This window comes from Electrophorus electricus, unplaced genomic scaffold, assembly GCF_041902795.1.
Source record: "Electrophorus electricus isolate QZ-2024a unplaced genomic scaffold, ASM4190279v1 Scaffold31, whole genome shotgun sequence".
NCBI classification, from domain to species: Eukaryota; Metazoa; Chordata; class Actinopteri; order Gymnotiformes; family Gymnotidae; genus Electrophorus; species Electrophorus electricus.
Window position 1 is genome coordinate 2,063,769 of NW_027658594.1, and position 21,708 is coordinate 2,085,476.

Here is a 21,708-nt window from a genome sequence, read left to right on the forward strand (position 1 = left end):
GCTACGCACAGCATTCAGCCACAGCATTTCCAATACATGCCGAGTACCATCAGGCCCGCTGCAGACCAATCTCTGGGCCAGGAACCTCTCACTGCCTCCGTGCTGGATCTGGAACCTCCGCAGGAGCAGAAGCAGATGTTGGGTGATCGATGGTCTGTTTCCCGTGATCCAGAACATGCACCCCAACCTTGCAGGGACGGGTTTGCTCCTGGAGATCGACAACTTGGAGCTTCTGCTTATGCTGGAGTCTCCTGAGTCTCATTGAAACATTGAAACTGAAAAAATAAAAACGCATTAAAAATTGAAATATTTTTGCCTGGTCCATAGACTCCAGTTTCAGGCCTTGATTACAGTAAACTAAAACAACATGTAAAAAGGCTAAATGATTGACACGTGTACAGTCGGTGACTCCTTTCTTTTTGTTCCTCTTACTGTTCGAATGCTCAGAATGTCAGTTTTTGCAGTTGACAGCTGAGCATTAGGCATGTGTATTGGATTGTATTAATAATACAATTGAGGATTCATTGCTGTTCAGGGACCCAGCAGTGGTAACTTGGCAGTGGTAGGGCTTGAACTAGCAACATTCTGATTACTAGTCAAGTAACCTCTGAATAGTATTATTATGATTAATATTATTAATATATCTTACACTGAGGTCTGCTGAAGCTTACCCAGGATCCTTTGCAGCAGCCTGCCATATGCACAAATCATTACGAAAGGACACAGAATCTCTAAACTCCCTTGTTTTATGTTATTAGTTTGTCTAATTCAATGTTAAAGCACTTTCCCCTGTAAACACTCTTTTTATGACCTCATTTCACCGTTTCATGACTTTATGCCACGAACCAACCAACTATTCTTTTATACAACTCTTTTCAAACACTTCAACCATTGTGGGTAACTACACTATTATACACCTGTAATTCTTGTTATGCTATTTATTTTATTGGTACTGTCGATACATCGATGTTAGGAGAAATACCTCATGAATACTTTAAATGAATCCTTAAAATGACACCTATTCCATTTACTAATGCTAAGCTTGCTACAGTCTGAACTTCTAGCAAGTCAAGAGAAGTCTCATGCAGTTTCTGTATTTTCTATAATTGCTTAATATATGGATGGTTTTAAACTCAATAACATACGCACTTGCAAAATATGTGAATATAAAGGAACAAAAATAAATTAACATAACCACATACCTAAACATCATCTGGTACCATCACCCCATCACCCCTCAATGCAGTATGAGGATGGTCAGATTGTTGTATTTACTAATAGTTACCACTAGTATTAAAATAACAGTAAGCCCAAACTGTTTGACTATGTCCTCTTAAACAAACCTGTGATTTTTAAAATATTTGGACCACATCCTCCTGCAGAATAAAACAATCAGGAAATACAGTTGAGTTGGCCCATACCGCCCTCACATCAGTGTGATTTCCATCAATGACGTGTTATGGCTCTGGGTAAGGAACAATGTTATATTGTTCAATAAACTTTTCACAGGATGCATATTTTTCATTGTTTTAGCAAAGTTTTCGCTACCTCTATACAGCAAACACCAGAATCGACAAGGTTTACATTAATTATAGTCAGTAGAATTAAAGGGAAGAGGCCATATAAAAGGCTGGGATCTACGTTTAGCAGACTCGGCACTGTGTTACTAGATATTGCCCACATTCCAGTAATTTTATTAAGTCCTCTTTAAACAGAAAATAAAGATGCAGACTCAAGAATTAATTGAAGAGAGTAGTAGGTCCATTATTTATTTTGAGCTCAGCGTTACATACAAACGAGGCATAGTCCAGAATATGTCTAATAATCACACAAGGAACACACATTTTTATCCAGTTTTCACAACTGATTATGTGATTGCCACACCTTCTCTACATACTGGTGTTTGAAATCTCCACCACTGTGTTCAACCATACATTATTCAATATATGCAAATTGAGATCTATCATTGTACAAATTGAAGCTTGACCCCAGTATATCCTATTGGAAGATTTTCCTGTTTTTTTTTTTTGTTGTTGTTTTTTTTGTTTTTAACAAAGATGATCTCAACTCATACCATCAAACACCTGCAAGATGATGTTGCAGGTCAGTATCACCCTGCTCTTATGGTAAGATAATGAACCTTGCTTAGCCACAGAACTCTCGAAGAGGCTTTCACGTCTTTTAAAAGCCAGGATCTTTCCCAATACTTAGGAAGCTATTTCTCACGGGAACAGTCCAGAGTCATCTGCCGTAGACTTCCACAGAGGCCTTGAAACCACCTGCATCAGAGCCTCTGCTCTGCACTTACAGACCCAAAAAGGCCTTAAGATACCCCAGAAACATTATTCCTCTTTATGCTTTCAAACACAGTCTTGCACCACTCTGCACCTGTTGCAGAGAGCTTCAAAGCCTATTATAATTAGATCACAGATCGCCTCATGAAAATACCTTTACCCCAAAACATTTTATTACCTCAGGTGGAACAGTGTGTATAGGCCTAGACCTCTTTAGATGTAACTTAGAACCGCCGGTGACCGCTGTATGCGTTTCTTTGGTTGTACAAGCTCTACTGGAGGACTCGATGAATAGTTGATGATGGAAGAGGGGTATATCAGATTCACCCCTTCTGCCTCCATGTGACAAATTAACACACTGCATAAACTTTTAGAAATAAATCAGTCTTTTAACAAATGGTAAACATTCTCTAGAAAAGATTATCTTGTAACAATTCATTGAGTATATGAACTGTTTTTGTGTCCTTATATCTATAAATGAAAAGTAATAAAACATTATAGATGATAAATAAATTACATAAAATGTATAAAAGTTCACAAATAAGAAAGTACCTGAGTCTGCACTTTTCTCCACAGATTCAAGAAACTCGTGAAAGTTGGAAGCTATAGAAACACATAGTACAGAATTATAGACTGACTGAGGTGTGAGCAGAAAGTTCGCCATGATGTCCTTATATCTAAAGCACTCAAAGCATTGATGTTATGTAAATAAACTGTGATCCGATTGGTTCAATCTAAGTAAATAGATTCACCTACTTTGAAGTTAAAGTTTTTCTCAAAAGGTTAGAACTGGTTGACTATACTTTGCCGTGTTCTGTAATAGAAAATGTAAACATTTATATCTAAAATATTGCACGACAGAAATCAATTCAAGACTAACCTCTAATGACCGCTAGATGGGGGAAGATATCAAGTAATAAATGAGTCCAGATCCTCCTGCCCGACAATACGGTGAGACTCTGTTTTTACGTGTGATGGAAAATGATACGAAACTATGTATTATGTGATTCATATAAAATCACACTGATCCTTTTGTTCTTAAATTAATAATGCCGTTTGCACATTTATATCCGCCTGTTGCTGATTAAGTTGAACATGTATCAGGAACTGTTAACATCAAGGTCAACTTGACACACAACCCACACTGTTTGGAGTCAGTTTGGGTTGGTTTGTGGAAAAAACCAAGCTGAGAGCTGATTGGCTTATAGCCACAGCAACAAAGGAAAGAAGAGCTGCTTAAGAAAAGATGATTGGTTAAAGACAGCACAGGAGTAGTATAACTAGCCACGGTTTTGTATACTCGGGGCTCCCTACCTGAGGAGAGCCAAACATTTATTTTATTCTTTTTCTTATTAAATTACTCTCTTAATCACGTCTGACTTGCTGTTTGTTCAAAATTCCACAACATATGTCATTACTACGCCGCACAAAAAAGACCGCCATATTTGTACTTCCACAATGTGAAAAGGCGTCATTTTCTATGCAAACGAATGAATAAACACCATGCCATGCCTTGCTGTATCCCCTCTTTGCACCGCTGGACAGACACACTCATGACACTGTACTCATCAAAAGCAGCACCAGAGACGCACTGAGTCATATCCCGCTACACACCTCTCAGGCCAGCTTGTTTGCACGTTTTGTCATAAAACTCAAAATGTCATTTGTTGCCATTATATATAAAATTACCTATTTAAAAAAAACAAATAAATCAAAAAGTACTTGTGGCTAGAGAGACACGTGGCTAATCACCTACAAGAAATAATGTCAGTGATGTTTGGGGCAGGTGTTTCAAACTTGCCCAGACTCTTGAGAAGCACCTAAACGCTCACACAAGGGTGTCCGCTTGCCATAGTGCTGCAAATACTGCAGGAAGGGCTTTGGTGAAACAGGCCACATGGAGGAGCAGAAGACAATCCACACAACTGAAGAAGCCCATAGCTGCCCAGTATGTCAGAATCCACACGCGAGAAGAACCCTGTAGCTGCCCAGTATGTCAGAAGCAATTTGTGCAGCTGTGTAATGAACCATATTTGTACCCATTCGTATGTTGGGAGCAAATCAGTTGAAGACTTGAACAGTATGTTAACAATCAGTTAAAATTACTGTTGATGACAAGAAAACAATGGCTAATATGTTCCTTCACAGCTATGTCATTGGTTGATCTATTTTTGTCAGATTTAGTGCTTGTTTGGGCAAGTGTGTTAAAGTCTTCCTTTGTTTTTGGTTTTGTTCCTTTTCATATAGTTGTTTATTCCTTTTTGTCTAGTGATGTCCATTATCCATTTAAAATCTGTCAAATTAAACAAATGTGAAACGAATTCCATAGTATTCAGATTTGATTGCAAAAGAGACAAGTGCATCTGCATCATTGGTTAAAAAGTTGTTCTGCTAGTTGTCTGATTTTGTTCCAGTAATCTAATGTTTCCTGGCACTAGGTGGTTCAAGATTATATTGGTGTTTGCTTTATTTCTGTTTTTTTTAACCATAGTCTGCTTGTTTATACTGTCTAACAAATGCAATACTGAGTAGTGAAACACTGACACAATCCCTTTTGGAAGTCAGACATTTGTAATAATTTCAATAATCTACAGTTGTAAGTCAAGAGGGCAGCACCATTTTAAAGTCTAGTTTCCTTTCTCTGTCTCACTTTCTGGAATTTTTCCGTCTGTGTTTTTATTAAAGTTAAAAATGGATAGGGTATTAAAACTCCCTTTCACTGACGTCTCTTCCACTGAACTTGTAGAGAAAGTGATGATATGAAGATGATTATGTTTATCACATTCACTCAGAGATCATTGTCTGAGGGTCATGTTGTACAGTTCACGATGCCCCGGGTTGCAATCAGGAGGTTTAACAGTGATGTGCCAAACAGTTGTCTGTGGTGTTCTATATGATCTAAAAGTCAGACTTACCATTTATCAGTCAAATCAATTAAAGAACATTCATGATCAACAATTTGTGGGTGGCCATGATACTAACAGCGTGGTGGAAATTCCACAAGATATCAAACTCCACACTAACATAAACATAACACTGCTTTCATGTCACTTCCACAAGTAGCCCAAACATAAGATATAGAAAGCAGGTAAGAGCGGAGCAGTCAATGTGCCTAATATGACTGCAAAAGCCTGGCAGGACAGGAGGTATTCCTGCTTCTGCTAATCAGCAAAAGGAAGCTCCTGGCAAAGTGACGTGGACTGCAAAAAAATCACCAGGAAGGTCAAGCTACAAATGCCAGAGAGGAGCAGGGAGCACCAAAAGTTCCATAGCATCCTGCGGAAAGAGTACCACATAAGCATGGAAACAGTACAGCAACCCATGGTATGAGCATGGACAGATGAGGAAGAGCTGCTAGAACAGTACGTCCCCAATAAGCAGGCAGGATGTGGATCCGTCTCACTATTTCATCGGCAGAAATGCAGGAGCAGGTGATAATACTCCTGGGCCCAGCACTCTTCAACCTGGGTACTTTAAGGAGAACACGGCAGCCTCCCAAAAGTGATACAAAGTCCCAAAATGGCTATTACCTGTGCTGAATAACAGTATGAAGGACAAATCTACCCCTGTCCAAAGTTTAATTGATTTAACTGAATGCCAACTATACTACCACCATCAATCTGTGTAAGGTGTACTTGCAAGTGCCTTTAGCACCAAAAGCAAAAGAACTCAGTGTTTTCAACACATTTCATCCAAGCATCATCATGTGAAATGTTGTTCTTTTCGGAAATTCTTCATCTAAATATGGTTGTGTTGCTAATGAGATCATATTATTTGTTACTCTTTAAACCTTATTATTCCTTTAAGATTCAAAGTCTACTGTGTTAGGAAACCTATGTGAGAATATAAAATCAGCAGTTTCTGCATGCTTGTGTGATGAATACAGAAAGTGATCTCTTATACCTGCGGAATTAAGGCTTCAAATGTCTTGGTGTTCAGACGATATGGAGAGGCTCTGGGAATCTGGAAGGATAAACGTTTGTTTCATTTTCAGGGACTGTTGATCATTTATTTGTCCATTCATTTATTACACTATTAAGGGATTATTAATGTGCACTGGGAGAACAGTATAAAGTTATCAGTCTTCTTTATCAGTCTTCTAACTAAACAGCCTGGTCTTGTAAGGTAACCACATGCACACCTTTCCCTCAGTGATGGCAAGGAGTGGTTTAAACTCACCATGTCATCTGTGATTCTGAGTGTGAGTGCTCCTGCATTTTTCTACACAAAGCCTGCTGAGTTGGCAGTGAAGGCAGAGATGCCCATATACAGCATGTTGCTTTCATCAGGTGGCAGTGAAAATGGTGTCGGGGCAAAAGCGGGTTTCTTGTGCACTCCAATGTTGTAAAACTCCCCCTATATAGAGAGCAATGCAGAGATTAACTTATTCTTTTACAGCTCCTGGGTCTTGATTCTTCGTTCAGATTAAACTGTTTTATCAGTGTAACCTTTGTGTAACCTTTTTTTCCTACAAAAGCCCAACAGTGCTTTCTGGATACACTTAGGCACAATTTTGCAAGTGCTCCTGTTATTCCCTGTTAATTCAGATCTTTGGCTCAGAAAGGCTTTCTTATGATCATTATGGTCATTATTCTTATGCTTTGACAACTTGTGCCTTTTTTAACTTGTGCCTGAAAACCCCTTTACCTATGCCAATGATAAAACACTGATGAACTCCTGCAAACAAGTTGTAGTTTATTAATTAGTGCATTAATCTTAGTTTGGGATCTTTAATGACCATCTTAATCTGTGTATATTATTTGATTGTTGGTTCTTTCCTAGCTGAATGTAACTTCCTCTCACAGTAGTGTACAACTTCCAAGCTTATCAAAGGATAGTGTTGTAGTCAGGACCATTAAAAAATCATTCAAGCAAAGACCAAGATTTTGTAGTGTTTGAATCTGAGACAAGAATGAGACTTATTTAACAATGATTTTACTTTAATTATACCACTCACTGATAATGTATTGTAAATTGTCATTGTCATAAATAATTGTCATTATAAAGGCAGCTGAATATAAACAAATATAAAGCAAAAAGGTTCATATGGTCATTTTTATTATTAAATTAAAACATAATAATACTTAAATAATTGCTATCTGCCCTTGGGTCAATCATGGAAAGGATTAATTAGATGTGTTCTGTAATGTGTTAAATCCTCTCGATAAATGCATAGCTTTAGCTATATCATAAAACATATGATGAGTCCTTTTCTCATTATTACTTGTGTACAACAAAAGTTTGTGTGACAAGCAGCAACATGTATATTTGCCAATTTATGAAAACGGGAGTATGCGCAGTGGGAGAGTAAATATCTTTTAAAATGACTCTCAATTAATGGCAATGCATTTACAATAAGTCTCTTGCCACAATAACAACACTGTCTGGATTTGCCATCAGCTGGTTGATTGCAGCATCGTGCAGCCTGCAGCCTAGCATTTGTTTGCAGGGGAACATACACTGCCATAATTATTACCATAATGAATTTTTTAAGGAGAAAGAATAGTCTGTACATTAATGTTAAAAATTCCAGATCCAGATAGCAGTGTTTATGTATGTCAGTGGCTGTGCACCAGTACTTGTGAATGTACACACACAAACCTCACCCTTTGGGTCTTCCCCAAGTCCCCTGTCCTGTTCACACTACTAGCTAAGAGCAACCAGCTAACTTGATAGCAGTGTGACTCAATAATAATAATAATAATAATAATAGTAATAATAATAATAATAATAATATGGCGCTTCCATGCACATCAGCAAGCAAATAGGAACACTAGCACTTGCATGAAATTAAGCATATTAGCATTTCAGAAGGCAGATTATTTAGCCTGCTAAAATAGCAGGTGTGGCAGCAAATGTCTGTTCAAAACACTATGTCACAGGTATGAGTATCATGTATTTGATATAGTATGATTGTTCATGTTTGTAAATTTAAAGCTTACAAATGCTGTATTTACAGTGTATTGCAGGTTATTAAAATGTGGCAGTAATTATTAGGATATAGAGAATTGTAGTGTTTAAACAAATCATTATGTCAGAAGTATGTTTAGGGGAGAATACACCCTGACCCACCCAGAGTTAACACACACTTACCTTACATTATTGATCATAAACTTGAATAGCTACAATACTGTCTGCTAATCATGCAGTTTGAAGTTTGCAAAGTGTGTACCCAGACAAAATCTGTGTTAAAACTTTCCTTTAACACTGAGTCATACATGAGTCAGACATGATTCTGAATAAATGAATGAATGAAAAAATGAAAAGCCTTATTTCATTTCAAACTGCACTTCAGGAACACTGAGCTCAAGTTCTGAGGAAACTTCCCTGCATATTTTCAGGGGTTTTCTGCCTCACCATGCCTGAATCACCTCATAAGGAGCTTGATAATGAGGAGACAGGGTGACTGAGGCAGTGAACACTCCTCACTGAGCATACTGGCTTCCAAGAGCTGGAGCTGGGAAGACCTATAGGTCTGTGACACACACTCCCACCCAGTCCTGATACTAAGAAGGTGGAACCTACAGGCTAATATGCAGCTGCCTGTGCATCAATAGGCGTCTGGGGTGTCCATCACTCAGGGAGGCGTGGCTGAAGGCGTGGCCTTGCAGACTCTGAGAGCTGGCTGAGGTAATCTCTAAAGGAGAGAGTAGTCACCAATAATCATGGAAATGTAGCCATAACTGTACGGTATATTTCACAGCCATGTATATTACATATCACAGACCAGGCTTACCAGAATAAATATTCCACACATACAGCTCATATATATCTCTCTGTGTGTGTGTGTGTGTGTGTGTGTGTGTGTGTGTAAAAACATGCTCCTGTTTTAGTCTCAACACAGACAGATATACATGTAGGAGTAGCAAACTGAAGTAAGAGCTCACCTTCACCAGTACATAGTCTCCAGCTTTAACAGTGACAGGGTTGGTATCCGTGGGATAAGAAAGCAAATCCTTTCTTGGAAAAATAACCTTCACATTCCCATCATTCCGACCACAAAGATCTTGAGATGACTTCTTACTTTCCTGCAGAAAACAGACTCAGTCAAGCAAAAACAGCAGATAACATTTGTACAATATAAAAGGCTTGACTAAGCACTGTAGCAGACAGAAATTCTCTCCTGCTCTTACATTGCCTCCAGATACCATGCCACAACGTCTCACTAGTGTTATCCAAACCAAGGGTGGTTATTCCCACTGTTATGTAGATGGTCATAAAATTCTGTTATCAGTGTGTATATCGGTAGATCCAATCTCAGCATGACTGGTAGCGCATATTAACACACAAGTGGCAAACACCTTGTGGTAGTTTTCTGTGCATTCGCCAGGCATGTCCTCAAAAGAAGGACACTAACAAGAATCAAAATTAACTAAGACCCCAATCTTCAAACAGTTATTGATGGCAGGTAATACACTAAAGACCACAAGCACAGGGAAACCAGTCATTGGGATTTCCCGGTACCAAAGATGTGAACTGCTCTCAACACTTCAAAAATAACAAAAAGCTCAAAGCATCCAAAACAGACACAATGCTATGCCTAACCAGGGAAGGGTTTCAAATGAAAGGGCCACAGAAACCCATGCGGCAATCGCAAACTAACACCACAAACGGGAAAGTGACCATACAACTCAAATAGACTAAAATAGACCAAACAATGCCCTAAATACATAAACACATAAACTCTATTTGCCCTCCAGAAAAGAACAAAGCCAAAACCAAAATGAAATGCCAAAAGGTGCTAGGGCTGAGCTGATAGACAATGCCATTGTTCATCATCGTTGTCAGACAGACCTCATGATGTTGATCCAGCAGGTCTAAATAAGATAAGGGAGGAGAATTTACTGCAACTATTTATTTTCTTGCAGAAATCTAGTTAAATCGATATGCAAAACATGATGACCAAGACACACAGATGCAGCAATCCCAAATTATTAACAGCAGAAGTGCTCCAAACACAGTTGTAACACAGCATGGCTTCAACCCACTGCAGTACTCACTCCCTCCACTAGGACAAGCTGTTTGCTGTCGATGAAACTGGTGTTGACCTTAGCCGCATCTTCTCGGAATGTAAAGATAAGCTCCTCCAGGCGACAGCTTCTTCACCTCAGCTGGGATATCGTCCCCGAGACGGTGGTATGCCTGAGTTTTCTGTGGGTGTGGTACACACATCTTCATGTCAGAAGGTAAAGCCCAACTGGCAGCCACAAGACCCTTTCAATTCTCCAAATGATAATAGACAATGGTGAATTTCTTGATAGAACCATCACATGAACCAGGGAGAATGTCTGTTTTTTGATAGTGTTAAACACAATGACAAAATAGGATCTCACCTTCCTCATGCTGTAGGCAAACAGGAAGGCTACATTATAGCCCACTTCCCTGATCAAAGAGACCGACTGCTGGTGGTCCTCCTCTGTTTCCCCACAGAAGCCTGTGATGAAGTCACTGCTCAGACTGACCCCTGTAAAAAGAAATTATACATAGATATTTATTCACACAAGACCTATTATAGCTACAATAATTTTATAATTACATACTGAATGTTTGGTAATGATAGGACACCTGGTATTATCTTTCGAATGTTTTCCACAAGCTCAAGGTAGGCTTCCCTAGTATACCTATGAAAACATCCCAGAGCATGATGACTTAAAGTGAGAACTAAGTTTTAACACATGAGACATCAAGAGATTTGAGATAAGCAGGCTAATCTCTACTGTGCTTGTGGTGAGTGCTGTCGTTCTAGGAGCGTTTCTCACCCACGCCTCATGGTCTGTAAGACTCTGCTGCTGCCGCTCTGAGCTGGCAAGTGGATCTGCTTACAGATGTTCCTCCGCTCTTGGATTAGCTATAACACCTTCAGGAAACATACTCACCCACCCCAGCACAGGTCAAACGAAAACAGCACAAATTGACTATGGCAGTCAAACCTTATTTCACATATCTGATAAGCATAAGGCTTTTTCAATCTGATAATCTATTAATGATCTCTTCTACTGCTCACATCCAAATTTGCGAATCCTAAATTATTATCCAATCTGCTGCTTAAAATGGCCTATGAGCAATATCTGCACATGAATTCAGACTATAAGAAACTGTTCAACTAAATAATTAAACTCTTTGAACATCCACTACACCACACAAGCCATAAACAGTCAGGGCCGGATTACCAATAGATTACCAGAGCAGGCAGTGACCTGTAGGCCCCACACCTTTTAGGGGCCATGCAACAAGGAATTAAAAAAAACAAACATATTAGGAGATAATTTGCAAGGGAGGCCCCAAGATTATGACTGCCTAGGGGCCTCCACAGGGTTTAATCTGCCACTGTAGGCAGTGTACATGTACATGCCCCTAAATGTAATTGGTAACATATTCCATTACATTACTCAAACGAGGAACATACTTTAAAAACTTTGGAATACGTCAACATTGTCCAAGACTATTTCAAATATAACTCACTTTAATTACATTTAAATTACATTTAACAGCATGTATTCTGTGTTCTGCATTTTGTCACCTGCAATGAAATACATTTTAAAAGTACCTTCCCCACACTAGTCATGGGTATCCCAACCAAAAACCACATGCTCACATCCATGACTCTGGGGTTTCTACCTCATCAGGAAAGTCTTTAGGATGTGGCCAGGTGAAGCGAATCCTTGTCAGGGTTTACGAGGGAGACGTGGTGTAGCAGGTCAGAGAATCGTAGGCCTCCTTGCTCATCACGGGAACACGGTGCTGAAACCACGGCTGAGGTGCGAACCAAGCTCCGAGTTGCTGGCCCCGTCCCCAGACACGTCTCTGTAGCTGTTCACGTTTTGACCCAGCAGGGTCACTTCCTTCACCCCCTATGGCCATGATCATTTCATATACTTAGTGTTCACATCTGGCCAAGTTTCACACACAGAAACTAGTAAAGCCAGACTGCACACATAGTCGCTGAAGGGAAGAAACCTGGTCAGACAGCATGCGCACTTCTTCAAGTATGGAGGACACAGGTCTGCTCCTATCCTTCCCCCAGGTAAACGGCACAATGCAGTAGCTGCACATGTTGTCACAGCCCCGCGTGATAGACCTACAGCAGTCAAAGAGGGACAAAATATACTGGATAATCCCACTGTAAAACAAGGTGCCACCAACAAGGCTTGCAGTACACAAGGTCTGTACTGTCAACAGCGTGAAAGGACTTTAAAAGTATCGACCCCCTGATATCAAACCATTGTTTGAAGTGCTACATCTAAAAGCATGAAGGAGCTGAAGATGAGCCACCACGGTGTTTGAAGTTTTATATCCCTTCATAAGTGTAGGAGGGTCAGTCATGTATAAATATTTAACCAAAAAATGCAGATTGACAAGTGTTCAGTAAAATGATAATAATAAACAACTGAACTATGAGCATTTGCTGTTTTTGGCTTTATTGTAGATGCAAGTCCCATGTTTCATCCAATATGGTAGCAAATGCCTTTAAATTATAGCTGACTTTTCTGTATTTTAATCTAACAGTTGCTGTTCAGATTAAATTCAGTGTATTAGAGTTGAATATGAAAACACCAAAAACTGTCTATACATGTTAACTTAAAAATTGAACTGTACATGTGAGACTGTTATTTTACTCTTTACCATCTTTACAAAATCACACAGTGCAAAGTTAATTTAAGAGTTAGTGTTTAGTAGGAACTCCTCCCTTATAAATCAGCCAGATATTATTATGGCACTCACACAAAGGCACTGTGTCCTGAATGGTGAATGGGCATGACATCAGCATATGCCTCTTCCAGGGAGAGCAGGACATTGCTGGTCCTCTGACCCCCATGGGCCAGTGCAAGGAGTCGGAGAAGATCTCTGTAGGCATCTGGCCCTGCTACAACATCCACCACCCTCTCCTTCTCCAGCAACTCAGTCTTCAGTCTCTCTGCCAAGCAACCTACAAGAGAGCAAGCACACATATGCGTATACGGGCACGTGAACCCACACACAAACATACATGCGCACATACGAACATTTCAGACTGAGAGATACATTTGAACGTGAATGAAGAACTATGGTGAAGTGAGAAGTTACCCAGGACTCCTATCTTTAATGGAGTGCTGCTCTTTAGACACTTCTTTTTCAGAACTGCTGGATGTTTGAGTCTGTTCCAGATGGTCTGCTCTGCCTTTTCCCTGTCACAATGATTTTTATTTTTTCCAACAGAAAATAGCATTACATCCAAGCAAAAAATGTCACTGAAGTCAAGGACTGCTGTCAAGTTGCACAAGATTGGCAACGTATAGATTCACTGTGTAAAATACAAACAGAAATAGGCTTTTCCTACCTTATGGAGCATGTGACAAGAAGCACCACATCTGCCTGTATAAAAAAAAAAAAAATTAGGAAAGATGAGAATGAAAGCTTTCAAATAAAGGAAGCGCTGTGTTTATCAAGGGTCAAAGGTCAAGGCATTGACACTTACCTCTGATAGTTCGTGGGTCCGAACATATCCACCCTTCTGAAGAATGGACCACGCAATTTCAGTGTCGTTGACGTTCATCTGACAGCCGTATGTTTCGAAATACACTGCAAGATGTAAACACCAAAATAAAATTGGCAACGACTACCGGCATACTGACACATGGGAATTAAAATCCTAAAGCCTCAACTATCATGGCAACAAATGCAGTTACATACCTTTCCGTAGCTGCGCCAGACCACTTTCTTCAGGAAGATACGATTCCTCATGTTCCTGTTGCGTCTCAGTTGAACTTTTGCCTGAAGAACTCTTAATGACGACAGCTTGGTCTTAAATGTGCTCACTCTCGTCTCATCAGTCTCATTAGTAGGAGTGCTAGATAGAGACACTGAGCAATAACCTCTGCATTTGTCGGCGAGTCGAGATAAACACTTTTGAACAGAAAACACTAGAAGTCTAAGCCTGCGGGCAGACATCATGTCTAAACGGGAGATTCGGCTACAAAGCCATGAACAAGACAAGAAACTCAATTTAACTTTAAAAGTAACGTTAGCTAAGGCTAAGTGCTAACTTAGCAATGGTGCTGTGGTTTGCGCAGAACAATTTTATATACAAAAGTATATTATCAGCGAGCTAACAAATCTGTACAAGCAGCCAATAAATATAAAAATATCTGTAGCTTAGTTAGGTAACCTAATAATTCAGCTGTAACATACACTCACGTATGACCCCACACGGTTAACATTGACATGCAGTTTTGTAATTTTCAAAATAACGGTTTCATTAAAACGTAACAGTGATACTCGTGTTTCAGTTCTAAGACAAGTAAACGGTGTAACTTGGGAGGGAGAGCAATCGCAAAAATATCGATTTACGTTTTTTAATTCATATTTTTGTAATTAATATTTTTTAATTAATATTTTTTTAATTAATAGTTTTGTGAAATCTTATATTTAACATAAACGGCTACTTTTATTTTGCAAGTGTTTACTTGTTAGTCATAAGTAGTGTTTTGTGAGATGATTGTTCGTTTTCACACATGGCTCTCTGTCCCTCACCTACTCTGATCTAATGACGAATGCGTAATTTATTTTATAAGTGGACTTCACACTTCGTTCTGTTACCTAAGGGTCAGTACAACATACTCGTTTAAATGTGCTGATACAAAGATTGTGAAACAATTAATGTTTTTAATTAACTGATTAAAGTTTTACTCTGAATGAACACATTTTACGAATATATAGGAATGTTAACCTTATTACATTGTCTTTGATGAGGAAATGGGTATTTTGGATGTTTTAACCTTTTAAACATGTTTTAACCTTTTAAACTTTTAAATATTACCGTAAGGTTGTAAATACGTTCATTAATATTTTAGGTATTTTGATTATTCATTTTGCAATTTTGATTAAAAATAAATAAATAAATAAAATTAAAAATCTAGTTATTTAAACATGTCCAAGAATTGCTGTCCACTCTCTCATCTTTGGATAACCATCTTGGTAAAAATGCGACCTTTGACATCAGTGACCTCACAACTTTAAAAAAGGTCTATCTTCATTCGCCTAAAGGCATAAACTGCATGCTCCTATAGTATGTCAGTTCATTTGAATTTCTCACTTTGTCTCCATACTCAGATGAGTTAAAGCTAAAAATGTCCACCCCATTGTGATGAAATATTGAGTTAATATACATTATTTTAGAATATCAAAATATATGTTTGAAATGCTAACTTTAGCTAAAATTGTCCACCTGCTGACATGACAGTTGCACAATACAGTGAACATATACTTGCATATACCTTCTTTGCTGTTTTCTTGTTGTTTTGTTTTAAGTAATATTTCCTAATAACTATTAAACTATTGATGTTCAGCTACGACAGGAGCTGAAGTAGCAAAGAGGAAAAGGTCCAGGTGAGATGCAGACCCTTGGAGGAAAGAGACAATTACCTGTGAAATTAGAGAGAGAGAAAGCGCTGTAGAAAAGGTGAGGAGATTTTAACAAAAAAGGGAATTCATGACTGAAAAAGAAAGGTATGCCAAAAAAAAACCCCAAAACAAAACAGTCGAGAAAGGAATAGTTGCCATGACAACTAAACATTCTTGAAGAGCTATAAACTGTGTTATCAAGGTGTATTTTAAATGTTCATAACTTTGCTTTTAATGGCTTTAAACGTTATATATAGCTTAGAAGTATGTAGAGGTTGGAGGAATATGTGTGGCTATATTTGGGCTATTTCTTCTGTTTGGGTATGAGTGGTTTGTAGCATTTAGCATTGGACATTGAGAGTGCTGAAAAGTCTAAATGTGTCTGTGAAAGCTTTAGAAGTATAAAGTGATTGATTTTTAAATTAGTAATGAAAATGCTGAGGTAATAAAATGATATTGTAAGCAGAAAAGTATGGATGGTCCCGAATAAACTGGTTTCATGCAGGAAAGACGAGTGTAGGCTTCAGCATAAATCTTCAGGAGGCCTCTTTGAAAAAGCCTCTAGGGGATTCCGTTGAAGGGAGAGCCTTGGTTCAAGGATGGGACATCCCGGCCAAGCACTGGAAGAAACAATATGGAGATCACCAAAAGAAACAATATGGGCATCCGGTGATATAGAATAGGATCGTCTTTTAAAAAAATAGAAGTAGTTCAGGTTGAACATAATAGTACCAAGAACTTGTTGGTGTAACTATTAAATATCAATTAGCATATATTGAATAATGTATGGTTTGAACATAATAGTGGAAACCTGGACAAGTATTATGAAAAAATAAAAATGGTTATGCAAGTGTCCTTGAAGCGTTTGGTTACTATCTGATGGATTAAAATAGGTTTGTTGGTAGCAAAGACATCACTAAAGTGTACAGAGCAAAGGTACTCCAGGACCAGGATGGGTAAGTAGCAGCTTGATCAATGGACTCTTCTGTGAGACGTAACAGGGCGTCGGTCTTAAATGTAATGTTAGATCAAGTGAAAAACTTTAGTGGATTGAAATACAGATAAATAAATCCACTAAAAGTGCATCTGCATCATTGGTTAAAAAGTTGTTCTGCTAGTTGTCTGATTTTGTTCCAGTAATCTAATGTTTCCTGTGGACTAGGTGGTTCAAGATTATATTGGTGTTTGCTTTATTTCTGTGATCTTTTTAACCATAGTCTGCTTGTTTATACTGTCTACCAAATATTGAGTAGTGAAACACTGACACAATCCCTTTTGGCGTCAGACATTTGTAATAATTTCAATAATCTACACTTGTAAATCAAGAGGGCAGCACCATTTTAAAGTCTAGTTTCCTTTCTCTGTATCACTTTCTGGAATTTTTCCGTCTGTGTTTTTATTAAAGTTAAAAATGGAAAGGGTATTAAAACTCCCTTTCACTGACATCTCTTCCACTGAACTTGTAGAGAAAGTGATGATATGAAGATGATTATGTTTATCGCTTTCACTCAGAGATCATTGTCTGAGGGTCATGTTGTACAGTTCACGATGCCCCGGGTTGCAATCAGGAGGTTTGACAGTGATGTGCCACAGTTGTCTGTGGTGTTCTATATGATCATCACAGAACATCACACATAACTGGTCAAATTGTATCTCGAGTAGTATATTTGTGTATTATACTATATATTAGCAGCATATCTTTATGATGCAATTAAAAACATTCCCCATCCCCCTGAATACCAATCATATTACATATCTGGGTACTAAATTCTCTTCCCAGTTGTCTGTTATTCAAAATAAATAGTCATCCAATTATTAAAACAATAAGCGACAAACTTCATTGATGGACAAATTTGCCCCTTATGCTCTTCGGACAAACTGCAATAATTAAAATGAGAATATTACCTAAACGAAATTGTTTGTTTTCAATTATTCCAGTGCCACCAACCTGTCTAAAATCTTTGGACAACATCATAACTTGATTCTACTGGAAAAATAAATCACATAGAATCAAACTCACAACATTACAGAACTGTAGTTGATTATTGCAAATCAACTACAATATGGAATAAAATGGATAAAACCTAGTATATCAGACAGAATATGGATAGACATAGAGCAAACATTATGCAAAGATCTAAAAGTCAGACTTACCATTTATCAGTCAAATCAATTAAAGAACATTCATGATCAACAATTTGTGGGTGGCCATGATACTAACAGCTTGGTGGAAATTCCACAAGATATCAAACTCCACACTAACATAAACATAACACTGCTTTCATGTCACTTCCACAAGTAGCCCAAACATAAGATATAGAAAGCAGGTAAGAGCAACTATCAGTTCAGAGACATTAAACTCACGTGCATCCATATCAGTATTATAAACATTCCTAATACAAAAAAACTATCACATAAGATATACAAAATAATAATGAAATCAAATCGCATAATTACTCTCCAATCGAGACAATGGGAGGAAGATTTATTACTAACCCCCGACGCCACAGTCTGGATTAAAATGTATAATAATAATTACCACATGACAGCAACACTAACCTACAATGCATTCAGTACAAAATAATACATAGATTACATTATACTACACATTGGATGTTTAAAATTGGTTTCACAAGCTCAGCAATCTGTACATACTTTACTCCAAACACAGCTGACGATTACATTCACATCGTGTGGCAGAGCACACCTATCAAGTAATTTTGGAAATAGGTCATCACACACATGTCCCATGATTTAAATAACCCTATCCATCCAACACCATCTTTATGTCTCCTAGGAGACATGTCATCAACCAATGTGTCAATAGAAAAAAAACAGGATAATATATATATATAACATTATTAATTGCAAATACAAACATACTCATGAATTGGAAAACAAAAAATAATATTAGTGTCACCGAATGGAAAAATCTATTGATAGACTACATATCAATGGAAAAAAAATCTCAGAATGAATCAATAAGAACCAATAACCTAGACTGGACTCCTTTGATAAAAAGTTTACAGAGCTAATCCATAAATGATAAATATCCCAATCTAGTACGTGTACATATACAGTGCACTCGCACATAGCCTCTCTCTCTCTCACACACACACACACACAGGCAGACGCACACAAGCAGTCACACACGAACACACACACACACACACACACACACACACACACACACACACACACACACATTCCCGTAATGGTGCAGGTGGCTAATACTTAAAATACTCTATCTGCATTTCCCGTTTGTCTGTTTCGTCTCTGTTCGTCTTATTTTTCCTCTCTCCCCTATTCCCGTTTCCCCCACGTTATTTATGTCTGTTCATACGTTTTATACACCCGATATAGTTGGACACAGTGAGAAGTTAGAAATAAATAATGAATAAATAATAAAGTTCTAAAGGTCCTCCGATGGGCGGAAATCAATTGATATATTTATTTCTCCAGATTTCTAACTCGGAGAGAAAAAGACGTCCTTTTACAAATCGCACCTCGTTGTGGAACTCTACTAAGGTTTACAATCCAGGCGATGATTTTTAACCTCAAAGAACATAGGCCTGCTCCAAGGCAAACTGATTTCATCCCATTAATTAACTTTAATGCGATGTTTTTTGCCGAGCATTAGGCTAAAGAAAATGAATGTTGCTGCGTTTATCAAACTAAAAGTATTTATTCTGAGCCATGCGGTAAATGATTCAGTGTGAGCAGCATATGGACGATTTTTGGAAAATGCTGTGACTAGGTAATATTTTGAAATATAAGGCGTTGTTAAAGCCTCTCATTCACGCTATTAACGTTATAAGTTAAAATAATTGAATAATTCATAAATAAATAAATAGCGTTTGTATAATATTTAAAAATAAACATTTACGTAAAAGCACTCTTACGTAACAACCAAGTTGTCATGTATTTGAATCTAAAGCTAAAGTGTTGCTTTGATCGCTTTGGTCGGTCGACACTTGCCTGGCTCTGTTGAATTGCTGTTTCAAACTGTTTTATAATTCGTGCAGTTAGATCATTTGGTTAAATCATTTACGATTTTATTTTATTCATTTACTACTTTCGACTACGATTTCCAGAAAGGTTGACCGACGATCCTCACGAAAATGAATCCAAGTGCTCCAAGTTCGCCGATGACTTCGTTGTACGTGGGTGACCTTCATCCAGACGTTACCGAGGCCATGCTATACGAGAAATTCAGTCCTGCTGGCGCAATAGTCTCCGTACGGATTTGCAGGGACGCGATGACCCTCCGCTCACTTGGATACGCATACGTGAACTTTCAGCAGCAGGCAGATGCTGAGCGTGCTTTGGACACTATGAACTTTAACATCATCAAAGGCAGACCTGTGCGAATTATGTGGTCCCAGAGAGACCCCTCTCTGAGGAAGAGTGGAGTTGGCAACATCTTCATCAAGAACCTTGACAAGTCTATTGACAGCGAAGCTCTTTACGACACATTCTCTGCCTTTGGGAACATCCTTTCCAGCAAGGTGGTGTGTGACGAGAATGGCTCTAAGGGCTACGGCTTTGTGCACTTTGAGACCCGTGAGGCTGCGGAGAGAGCAATTGAGAGACTTAATGGCATGTTGCTCAATGACCGCAAAGTGTTCATTGGCCACTTCAAGTCTCGCAAGGAGCGAGAGGCTGAGATGGGGGCCAGGGCCAAAAAGTTCACCAATGTGTACGTCAAGAACTTTGGAGAGGACATGGACGACGACAAGCTGAAGGAGATCTTCAGCAAGTTTGGCCAAACGCTGAGCACTCGCGTCATGACCGACGAGAGCGGCAAGTCCAAGGGCTTTGGCTTTGTGAACTTCGAGAGGCACGAGGATGCCCAGAGGGCTGTGGATGAGATAAATGGGAAGGAGCTGAATGGGAAGAAGGTGTATGTGGGTTATGCCCAGAAGAAAGGCGAGAGGCAGACAGGGCTGAAACGAAAGTTTGAGCAGATGAAGCAGGACGGTATGACTCGCTACCAGGGAGACAACCTGTACGTCAAGAACCTAGACGACGGTCTGGACGACGCGCGTCTACGTAAGGAGTTCTCTCCGTTCGGGACCATCACAAGTGCCAAGGTGATGATGGAGGGCGGCCGCTCCAAAGGGTTCGGCTTCGTGTGTTTCTCCTCGCCGGAGGAGGCCGCCACGGCCATGACGGAGATGAATGGGCGCGTTGTAGGCACCAAGCCGCTGTACGTGGCTCTGGCGCAGCGCAAGGAGGAGCGGCAGGCCCACCTCTCCAACAAGTACATGAAGCGCACGGCCAGCGTGAGTGCCTTGCCCAACCTCGTGCTCAACCCCTACCAGCCTGCCCCGCCCTCCGGCTACAACATGGAAGCCATTCCACAAGCTCAGAACTGGCCTGCCTACTGCGCAAGCAGCCAGCTGGCACAACTCCTCCCCAGCCCTTGCTGGGCCATGCAGTGCGTCCACCCACAGCAAGTCCAGGATATGCCGAGTGCCATCGGTCCAGCCGCATCCTGCCCGCAGGCCTTCAGCGCCATCCGACCAACCACCGCCTGCCAGGTCCCACGCACGATGGCCTATCAGACCATGGCATCTGAGGCTCCGGGGACAGGGATGGCCAGCGCGGAAGCTGCCAACAAGGCGTCGCTGGTGAGAGCAGTACCACAGTACAAAACCACCTCAGGCGTTCACAGCCCACAGCAACACCTGGGCACACAGCCCTTAGATATAAATGTCGAACTTACCATTTATCAGTCAAATCAATTATAAAACATTTATGTTTCTCAACCCACAGCAGCACCTGGGGGCAGAGCTCCAAGTGCCCGTGCAGCTGGCTGCGGTCCATGTGCAGGGTCAGGAACCTCTCAGTGCCTCCATGCTGGCTGCTGCACCTCCACAGGAGCAGAAGCAGATACTGGGTGAGCGTCTGTTTTCCCTGATCCAGAACATGCAGCCCACCCTTGCAGGGAAGATCACGGGTCTGTTCCTGGAACTGGACAACTCGGAGCTACTGCATATGCTGGAGTCTCCTGAGTCTCTGCACCCTAAGG